This window comes from Mandrillus leucophaeus, unplaced genomic scaffold (assembly GCF_000951045.1).
Source record: "Mandrillus leucophaeus isolate KB7577 unplaced genomic scaffold, Mleu.le_1.0 Scaffold958, whole genome shotgun sequence".
NCBI classification, from domain to species: domain Eukaryota; kingdom Metazoa; phylum Chordata; class Mammalia; order Primates; family Cercopithecidae; genus Mandrillus; species Mandrillus leucophaeus.
Genome location: NW_012110452.1, coordinates 393,524 through 403,371, shown reverse-complemented (window position 1 = coordinate 403,371; position 9,848 = coordinate 393,524).

The window sequence follows — 9,848 nt, the reverse complement described above, 5'->3', positions numbered from 1 at the left end:
CACTTTAGAATTCAGTGGAATGTTTGCCTTCCTAGTGCTGGGTGAGATGACTTTTGCTTGTCTCATGTTAATTGCATTCATCTTGAGCTTACAGTCAGCAAACACCCTCTACCTGAGTTATTTTCTCATATAAACTGATTTTTAAGTGAAGCCTCAGGAATCCTATATGGTATAGTTAATTGCAGTCCTCTTGGTAGCATTTAACAAACTAATTTACACACTTTTTATTTTATTAGTAGTCTTTTTTAAAACTAGACTATTGTTTATCTTTGTGAATACTTAAGTAAAGTATTTTCTGTTTGTTTATTTCTTTTTAATTTTTGTAGTACTGGAGAAAATGAAACTGGGAGTGACGCATCAAGATGCTTGGCTCAATAAGAAAACCACGTTAGGCGCAACCTATGTATATTGGAGACTTCAGAGTAACCAGCAAGGAAGAGAAAACTTAATCGTCAGGTTATCATATTTTCCAGATATTACATGGTACCTGAATTCTACTTCCTTGGATGTCATTGCTTAGATACAGTCTTGAAGGGTTTGTTGTGAAATATTGTATATATTTTTTCAAATGTATACCTTGTTAATAAATTAAGAAATGAGAAATATTCTTATTTATTTACATGTTATGAGAGTTCTGGAGGAAGTAATATGTTGAAATAGCAAAACAGTTTAGTTTTTGAGTTTAAAATGTTATGTTTTCCTCTTATATCTTCATATCAGGACAGCAGTAACTTGAATTTAGATTGTCACAGTTTACAAGTTTTTGTTTGTTCCTTCCTTCCTCTCTCTTCTCCCACTCACTGTTGTTTGTTGTTTTTTCCTAATTTACATGTTTAAAGTTCTACTTAAAAGTTTTCTTCAAGTTTTACATGTTATGGCTCATTCTTTTGCAGTTCAAGAATTGCTTATATTTTTAAAAGATATTCATTTTCTCTTATACATAATTGATTTTTTGTAAACTACAGTTCATAGTTCTTTTAGCTTGTAAGTATGAATATAGTAGAATATGAAAATGTGGCTATTTAGATAACTAGCCAAAAGGTCGTCTGACCACCAGTTTTAGTATTGAGCGTAAGGTATTTTTATAGATTCATGTAAGGCAATGTAAATTGTCTTTCTACAATAAAATTTTTTGATGCAAATTTAGATTTCAGAAACTTTTTGATGGTATAAAGGAACTGAGGAACAAAAGGCTTTTTGAAATAGCTCACCTAGACCTGTTAATGTAATATATTCTTTCTGAGTTAACCAAATTAATTTTTTGTTTTTTAAGACTAGATCTAATCCCTCTAGCTTTTTTGCTGGAACTTTGGGGAAAAAGAACAAATACAAATATACAAATGATATGAACAATATAGTAATAATCTTTTGCAACTTAATATGTTACATAGTCATATGACTTGGTCTTGGAAGACAAAGAATTGTTTTGGTGCTGAATAAATATTAAAAATCAAGTGACAGAGAAAATGAAGGTAAAATTGTGGCACAGTTTCAGAGAGCGCCATTAATGATAATGTGTATTTGTCTCAAATTCTTAGCCCTGAGCTTGCCTCTTTAGAGTGGTGTTACCAGCAAGAGGGCAAGCATGTAATTAAGAGACACTCTAGAGGCATATGGAATGTGATTTGTATAAAACATACCTGCTGATTAGAAAAACGGTAAGAATGAAAATACCTTTATACATCATCTTAAGAGAGCGTATATCTAAACTAAATGGGCAGGCTTCATCCTCTACCTTTCTTTTTCTTTTCTTCGCGTGTTTATGTCTTTTTTGTTGTTCAGACATTTTTATCCCTCTGCGTGCTCATTCTTGTAGTTCCATTTCTATTGGCACTTCCTCCAAAATTTTTCTCTGAATTACCTTTGTTGAAAGTGACCTTTCTTCCTTGTGAACTCCTACACTTGCATCTCCTATTTCAGGGTTTGGCATACTTTTTCTTTAATAGGCTAAGAAAGTAAGTATCTTCAGCTTTGGGGGACATATGGTCTCAATAGCATCAACTTAACTCTGCTAACTGGAAGGCAAAAGTGTATCATCTTACTCATCCATAAACTCCACAGCACTCTGCATAGATAGGAGCATGTTTATAAGGAACTCAACAAATAATTCTGACACAGACATGAAATTCTCTAAGGGCAGACACTGATAACTAGTAAGAAAGGTTGATCATGAGTAACTTTGTATTCAGTGCCACCTTAGCAAGAATTGTAAAGAGGATAAACCTTTCTAGGAAGGGTGACGCGTGCTGGGTGAGGAAGGAGCATCTCTCAGGAGGGTAAACAGTAGCTGTGGGTTTGCTGAGAGATTTTGGCTGTGAGTGACGAGCCTATATCAAAAAGAAAAGTGACTTATCAATCTCAGTTTTTATTGCTCAAAGCAATTCTTCACTCCTAATTTTTCCAAATTCCATTGTTTTTACTCTTTAGAGCTCTATCCTGAGTGTAGTCTGCATGTTTCTTTATTGTCATTGCCATGTGACTTCTTTGGTGACAAGTTCAGTAGTATTTCAAGCATGATGTTTGTTTTGAGTTTGAGAAATGTGTTTGTGAGGACACATCACTTTAATTAAAAAGTGTGAATACTATGGTCATTAAGTTATTCAGAGTGAGATTTCTGAGTGGGGGAGAGAGAATGTAGATGGCAGTTATTGAGAGTGGGGCTATAGGAAAAAAAGAAGAAAAATATGGTTAACATTCCCAAATAAAGGGTGATACAGCCTTGCTTTTTGCTGGGGTTAGCAAAAATCATTCTCCATATGCTAGTTTTAGATGTTCCCCAGTTCATTTGTATTATTGAGTTTTCAACTGGGTATATATTGTTATAATAGCAGTCAACATGATGTAGGGGCTCGGTATTACATGTCAGGACTATATTAATTGCTTCATGTGCCTTATCTCATTATTCTATGAGATAGAATTGTCTCCTCATTTTTTAGTTGCAGTAACTGAAGTTTAAAGCAATTGAATCATCTGCCCAAGAATAAGCTGCTGGTGAGAGCACAATTGGGATTTAAGTCGAGTTAGGCCCCAGTGATCACAGTCTTGACTGTTAAATTCTTCCAGCCTTCATTTTTCACTGAGATAATGGTAATGATAGTACTGACCTCTAATGTGTGCGTTTGTGGGTGTGTGGTCCATTCAGCTTTAATCCCCAGAAGACAAGACTTATTCCTTTTCTTATTTTTGGTCATGTTTTATTTTTCCATTGCTTTTAACAGGATTACCAAAGGCACACTCAGTAGTCAGTAAACACATTTCTAAGAAAGGTGTTGTGTCATCATGCCACATATTCATACTTGCCTTGGGTTGGAAAATATATCATTCAGTAAAAACATACAGGTAAAATAAATCTTGCCAATGCAATTGTTAACCTACAATCCTAATATACCTTAAGTATATCCTTGCACATAAATATAACATTGCCATTTAAAACGATAAACCAAGGTGAGATTCTTAGGAGCATGTTGTAAGTAATTACTAATGTTTGCTTTATTTTAGATAGATCACACAACTTCAAATAAAAACTGATACAGATTGAACACCCTGATAATAAACCTTAGTGCCAAATGGAAAATAATTTTTTACAAGTAAATTTGAAGAACAATGTGGACTTTCTATAATTATATACAGAAAATATACTGACTTACCAAATGAGTAATTTTGATATATTAATATTTCACTTATAAGAATGCATACCACCTGATCCAGGATGGGAGCAAGGAACAGAAAAAGAACATTAGGTAAAAATGAAAGAAATCTGAATATAGTATGGAGTAGCTAAAAACAAACCCCCAAAAAAAGGAAAAACAGAATAAGCCTTAGAAGATAGTGAGCATCCCACTTGGGTGACCACTTACAGAAGCTGAGGTGGGACCCCTGCATCTGATAAGAGGTTGCACTAGACCACAGGAACCACATTCCACTATAAGAACTAGGGTGGGACTGGACATGTCAAAACCTCCTGGGACCTCTATTAAGTGTGCACATTCCCAATCCCCACTCCTGAGCAGCTAAATCAATCTGCAGGTGGGCCTTATGAGTTTTCCCAGGGGATTCCGATACCTGCTAGATTTAAACAGTAGATTAGATGTTAAGTTTTCCTGTAGTCCAGAGGTTCCATAGGCCAGTGTCAGGGAACAGGGGTCAGGGCTGGGAAGGCATTAGAACAGAAGATATATTTGAGGCTCTGTTACGCTGGTCATCCAACACAACCAGATATCTCTTGTTATATGCTAACCTCATTTTCTCTTTATTGTCTATAGTGGCATAAAATAAATTTTATGTAGCCGAAAAACCTAACAAAAAGCACTTTTCTGTATAATGAGTAGTTTATTTTAAGAATGGGTACTACGTAAATACTGGCAAGTGAAAGTTCATTTTGTTCAGTGCTATGGGCTGGTGCGTTGGATTTCAACACTAGCTTCTTAACTTTTATCTACCCTGAGGGTAGATAACCCATATTCTAAAATGCAGTATCATTTTCATTTACTGGTAGTAACATTTTAAGAAATATGTAGTTTCTAAAACTTCATATACTTTATGTGGAATATGAACAACTTTAATATGAATAGTCTAGAAAAAAACTTTTTTTTAGGAAAAATTGCCACGAAATCATGAGCTAAGTCAATGGTTATTTTAAGCCACTTAATTTTGAGACTAGTATTTCATACAGAAAAAGCTAATACTGATATCACATGCTAATTGTGTATAAAACACTAGGAATGTCAAAATAGAACATAAGAAAATGAATCTAGTGGACCCACTGCATAGTGTAACTTTGGGATGAATTTAAAAGAATATTTAAGTCACAGTCAATTTTCTGTTGGTCTGATTTTACCAAATAACCCCCTAAATAAGGAGTCTGATTTATCTAAAATAGAAGTTAACGTAGCATCCCAGTATTGCCATTCTAAAACTCTAGCGTGTAAATGGGAGAAATAGAAATAAGCTCAAACTCAGTAGAGTAACCCATTTCTTCATGAACCATAGCATTTAACTAGAATTTGGCCAGCTCATGCCTGTAATCCCAGCATTTTGGGAGGCTAAGGCAGCCAAATCACTTGAGCCCGGGAGTTCAAGACCAGCCTGGACAACATGGTGAAACCCCATCTCTTCAAAAATACATATATTTTTTTGTGTGTGTGTGTGTGCACAAAAATTACCTAAGCGTGGTGGTGCACGCCTGTAATCACAGCTACCTGGGAAGCAGAGGTTGCAGTGAGCTGAGATCGCATCATTGCACCCCACCCTGGGTAACAGAGCGAGACGACTCTATCTCAAAAAATAGAATTTCACTAGAATTTATATCTTCAATGTTTGCATTAGATCGTCACCAGCACTTTCTGCCTTGTGACTGTCAGGACTAATCCTTACATTGTTTATCGTATGTCCTTTACCTCAGTTTATGTCCATCACCACAAGAAACCCAGACCTCCCTAATCATACCTTATGCCCTGGTCTTACCCGCATATGGCTCGATACAGCTGCATCTCCCCAAACCTCAGAACTCCTTGGGCCATCATCGTCAGAGACATTTGAACCAGAGCAACTCCATCTTGAATAGGGGCTGGGTATAATGAAGCTGAGAGCCACTGGGCTGCGTTCCCAGGAAGTTAGGCATTCTTAGTCACAGGATGAGATAGGAGATTGGCTCAAGGTAAGGTCACAAAGACCTTGCTGGTAAAACAGCATGTGGTAAAGAAGCCAGCCAAAACCCACCAAAACCAAGATGGGAATGAAAGTACCTCTGGTCGTCCTCACTGCTCATTATACACTAGTTATAATGCATTGGCATGCTAACAGACACTCCCACCAGCACCATGACAGTTTACAAATGCCATGGCAACATCAGGAAGTTATCCTATATGGTCTAAAAAGGGGAGGAACCCTCAGTTCTGAGAACCACCCTTTTCCTCGAAAACTGATGAATAATCCACCCCTTGTTTAGCGTGTGATCAAGAAATAACCATAAAAATAGCCAACCAGCAGCTCATGCTGCTGCCCTGCCTATGGAGTAGCTATTCTTTCTTCACAAACCTGCTTTCACTTTATGGACTCCCCCAAATTCTTCTGCAGGAGATCCAAGAACCCTCTCTTGGAGTCTTAATCGGGACCCCTTTCCAGTAACTTCAGCAGGATCTGTGAGTGCCAGTTTCCTTCTGTGGGGCAAAACTAAGTGCTAAGTACACCCCCCCCTCCTTCTCTGTTTTTAAGAGAACTTTCTGCCTTTTTGAAGTGGCTACATTGTCTGGGGTACATGCCCTGGAGTTCATTGTCACAGGAGAATTTAGGACAGACACACGAGGAGTTTAGGAAGTGGAGGTTTAATAGGTAGAAGAGAAGGGAAAGAGAAACAGCTTCCTCTATAGATATCTGCACTCACACCGTGCATACCTCCAGGCTTTAAGGCATGGCCCATAATGTGTCTCCGAGTGGAAAAAACCGATGGTCTCCAAGTGGAAAAGACCAGTTGGTGGTGAATGCGCCAAATTTTCTAGTCCGGTTTGAGAGGCGGTTTCTGATTGGTTCGATCAGGTATGACATTTGGATAGTGCATGTGGAAGGCTGGTCGCCCCTCTCTGATCTTGTGCAAATAGGCTTTCCAGTTGATTGGGCCCATCTTGTCTTAACACGTGGCTGGCAGAGAAGGGAAGATGAAGCCACCATCTTGAAAATGTCTAGTCCTTAGTTTCTGCTGGCATTCACCCATGCAAGCTCCCAGCTTGTTTGTCTATGTCTGCAGCTCAGCTTTACAGACTGCTCTTTGTTAGAAAATGATTTGGAGCTGCTTTTCGTTAAAGAGAAAAGCCTTACCGAGGACTCCCATACCCTTACTATCTGCTTAAGTGATTTCTTCTTAACTCCTGTATCACTTTTACACAGCACAGAATGATGATGTGTCCATAAATGAGCCTTTGCAAGATTACCATTTATCAAACAAAACCAGTGATGTTTAGTTAACTGTTTGTAATAGTAAATGGTTGGTAGAATGTCTAATTCAATAAATGTTTCATAGATGAGTAAATGAATGGTTTAATTTCAGTAAGCTCGATTCTTGATCATATGTTCCCTTTTAAATCTAATTTTAAAAATCTGAGTTTGATATTTTTTAAAAAGGTTAATATAAACGTAGCATACAATACTGCAATTTCACTCCAGGTTATCTGCCAAGAGAAATGAAAATATGTCCACATGAAGACTTGCACACAAATGTTCTAAGCGTGATTCATAATAGCCAAAAAAAAAAAAAAAACAACTCATGTGTCCATCAGTTGGTGAATGGCTAAAAATGATGTGATATAGTCACACAATGGGATACTGTTCAGCATAAAAAGGGAACTCTACCTCCTCCCACTGCAACTGGAATAGCTGGTTCTGTGGCGGCTTCCACCTGGCTGCAGCTTCTTGGTCTTCACCTCAGATCCCCTTCGTCCACCTTCACCCATGCTGTGGTCACCAGCCCTGTGGCAACCTCCAAGCCTGGACATTCTCCTTCCCCTCTGGCACTGCTTACCAGAGTCAGTTTTCCTCACATCTCTGCACTGACACCATGCATACCTCTAGGCTTTAAGGCATGGCCCATGATGACCATAAGGAGCAGTAGAGCCCAGGCTGCTGCCTGGGAACACAAGTAGCCCAAGAAGCAGTGGACTAACATGAGGCCCCACGTGCTTGCTGGGCTGCAGACACCCTTAGACACTGAGTTCATCAACAGTTGGCCTGACTGCACCACAACAAATCAAGTTTGCTAAAAAGAATCGTGATCTTGAAAGAAACTAGGATGCCTTATTTAAGCCTCTGCAATGATTTGAGATGAAAATGACCAATTCAGAAAACTGTTGTGATAGTCTTACCGAGCAAAGGGGGCTTGCTGCCTGATGCATTAAAAGCCTATACTGTGACATCAGGTTTTTGTGAAAAGGAAAGCTTTATTTGAAAGTCAGCACCCAAGGACACAGGAATCAAGCTCAAATCTGTCTCCCTGTGCTGCCTTTAAGGTAGTAATTGTATTACAAAAGGTTTAGAGGATGAATGCTGGCATTAGCAGGTGATTGGTGGTAGGAAAGAGGAGGCCTGCAAAGTCCCGGGGCATATGCAGTTATCTCTTCATGTCTCCTCATGGGTCCCATGTGCAAATTTGGGAAGAGTTAGTATAAACCGTGTGGTGGAAATTTAGGCTGTGACATTAGCAAGCTTGTTCTGTACAAACTTTAGTTGGCCATCCTGGTTCCAACTGATTGCAACCAGTTTTTTCATCCCCTAAGCAAGGAGGTTTCTGTGTTTCAGCAAGTGGTTTCTTTTTCTATCTGGCATTCTACAAACTCGAAAATTTCTGTTAGTCGTTGGTCTCTTTGACTCTTTGTGGTATTGTTTCAATTTTCAAATAAAGCATGAGGCAAACATCAAACAAGCAAAGCTTAAAGAAGAAAAAGGCTGGAGTAAAGGAAGATTCCAAAGAAATAACTGGGGCAAAGCTGAAGAAAAAGAGTTTAAAGGAATTTCTGATGAAGCTAAAGAAAATTTCTGGATTTTAGTTCACTGTTTTAAAGAATATTGTTTTGATTCTGTGATTAAGAAGCATTAATGAATTTGTTGTAAAAAATTTGAAAGATGTTGAACTAAAACTCAGTTCCTGGCAAGCCCCTAAAAGTTACACATTTGAATTTCACTTTGAGCCTGGTGAGTATTTTAAAAACAAAACGCTAACAAAGACATTTAAAGTCTTGACCAGAATTTATATCAAATCCTTACCTTTATCGGGGAGTTGAAATTCAAAGCTGCATAAGATGTCAAGTAGATTGGAAGAAAGGAAAAACCTATCACCATGAAAACCATTCAGATGGCTGGGCATGGTGGCTGACACCTGTAATCCCAGCACTTGGGGAGGCTGAGGCGGGCAGATCATGAGGTCAGGAGATCAAGACCATCCTGGCTAATACAGTGAAACCCCATCTCTACTAAAAATACAAAAAAGTTAGCCGGACATGGTGGCAGGCTCCTTTAGTCCCAGCTCAGGAGGCTGAGGCAGGAGAATGACGTGAACCTGGGAGGTGGAGCTTGCAGTGAGCAGAGATGGCGCCACTGCACTCCAGCCTGGGTGACAGAACAAGACTCCATCTCAAAAAAATAAAAAATAAATAAATAAAACCATTTAGAAGAAGAAAAGCAGTGTGAATGGGAAAAAACAAAGTTACTTAAGTAGTTTCAGTGATTCATTCTTTTTTAGTCTTCCTATAGTTCCTGAACAAGAATACCTGGATGAAAAAGAAGCAGTTATGCTTGCTTAGGACTTTAAAATAAATCAGATTATACATGATGATGAAATCGCCAAATCAGTATCTTACCTTACAGGAAGTGTTTCTCATGTTTCTGAAGAGGATCCTGATAATAAATATGACAGGACACTTGATGAGGATGAGGAGGATACATTTGCAAAAATTACTAAAAATATAAGAATATCTGACTAGAATTGTGTGAACTGTAAGCTATAATGTATAACCTTGGTTATTATAACAACTTAAAGCCAACAGCATTTATAGTCTTACTGTACATAATTTTCTTGGTGGAGATAGTTTTAGAGAATATGCCAAGGAAGTTTTGAAGTATTAATTAATTATCCTTAGCTTGCATTAGTATCAGTTTCTGCAAGATGTGGAGAATGAAGTAAATTCCATAAAGCAGATTAATTTGTTCTGACATATTTACTTTGTGTGAACTCCTTTTGACAAGTACTTCTTGAACTGCAACTCCAAACATTATTTGAACTATTAGCAGATATATATTTACATATATATTTTGTTTTGGCTCAGTTGAAAGTTTATTCTGCTAGAGCTAGAGGTATTTTCTTT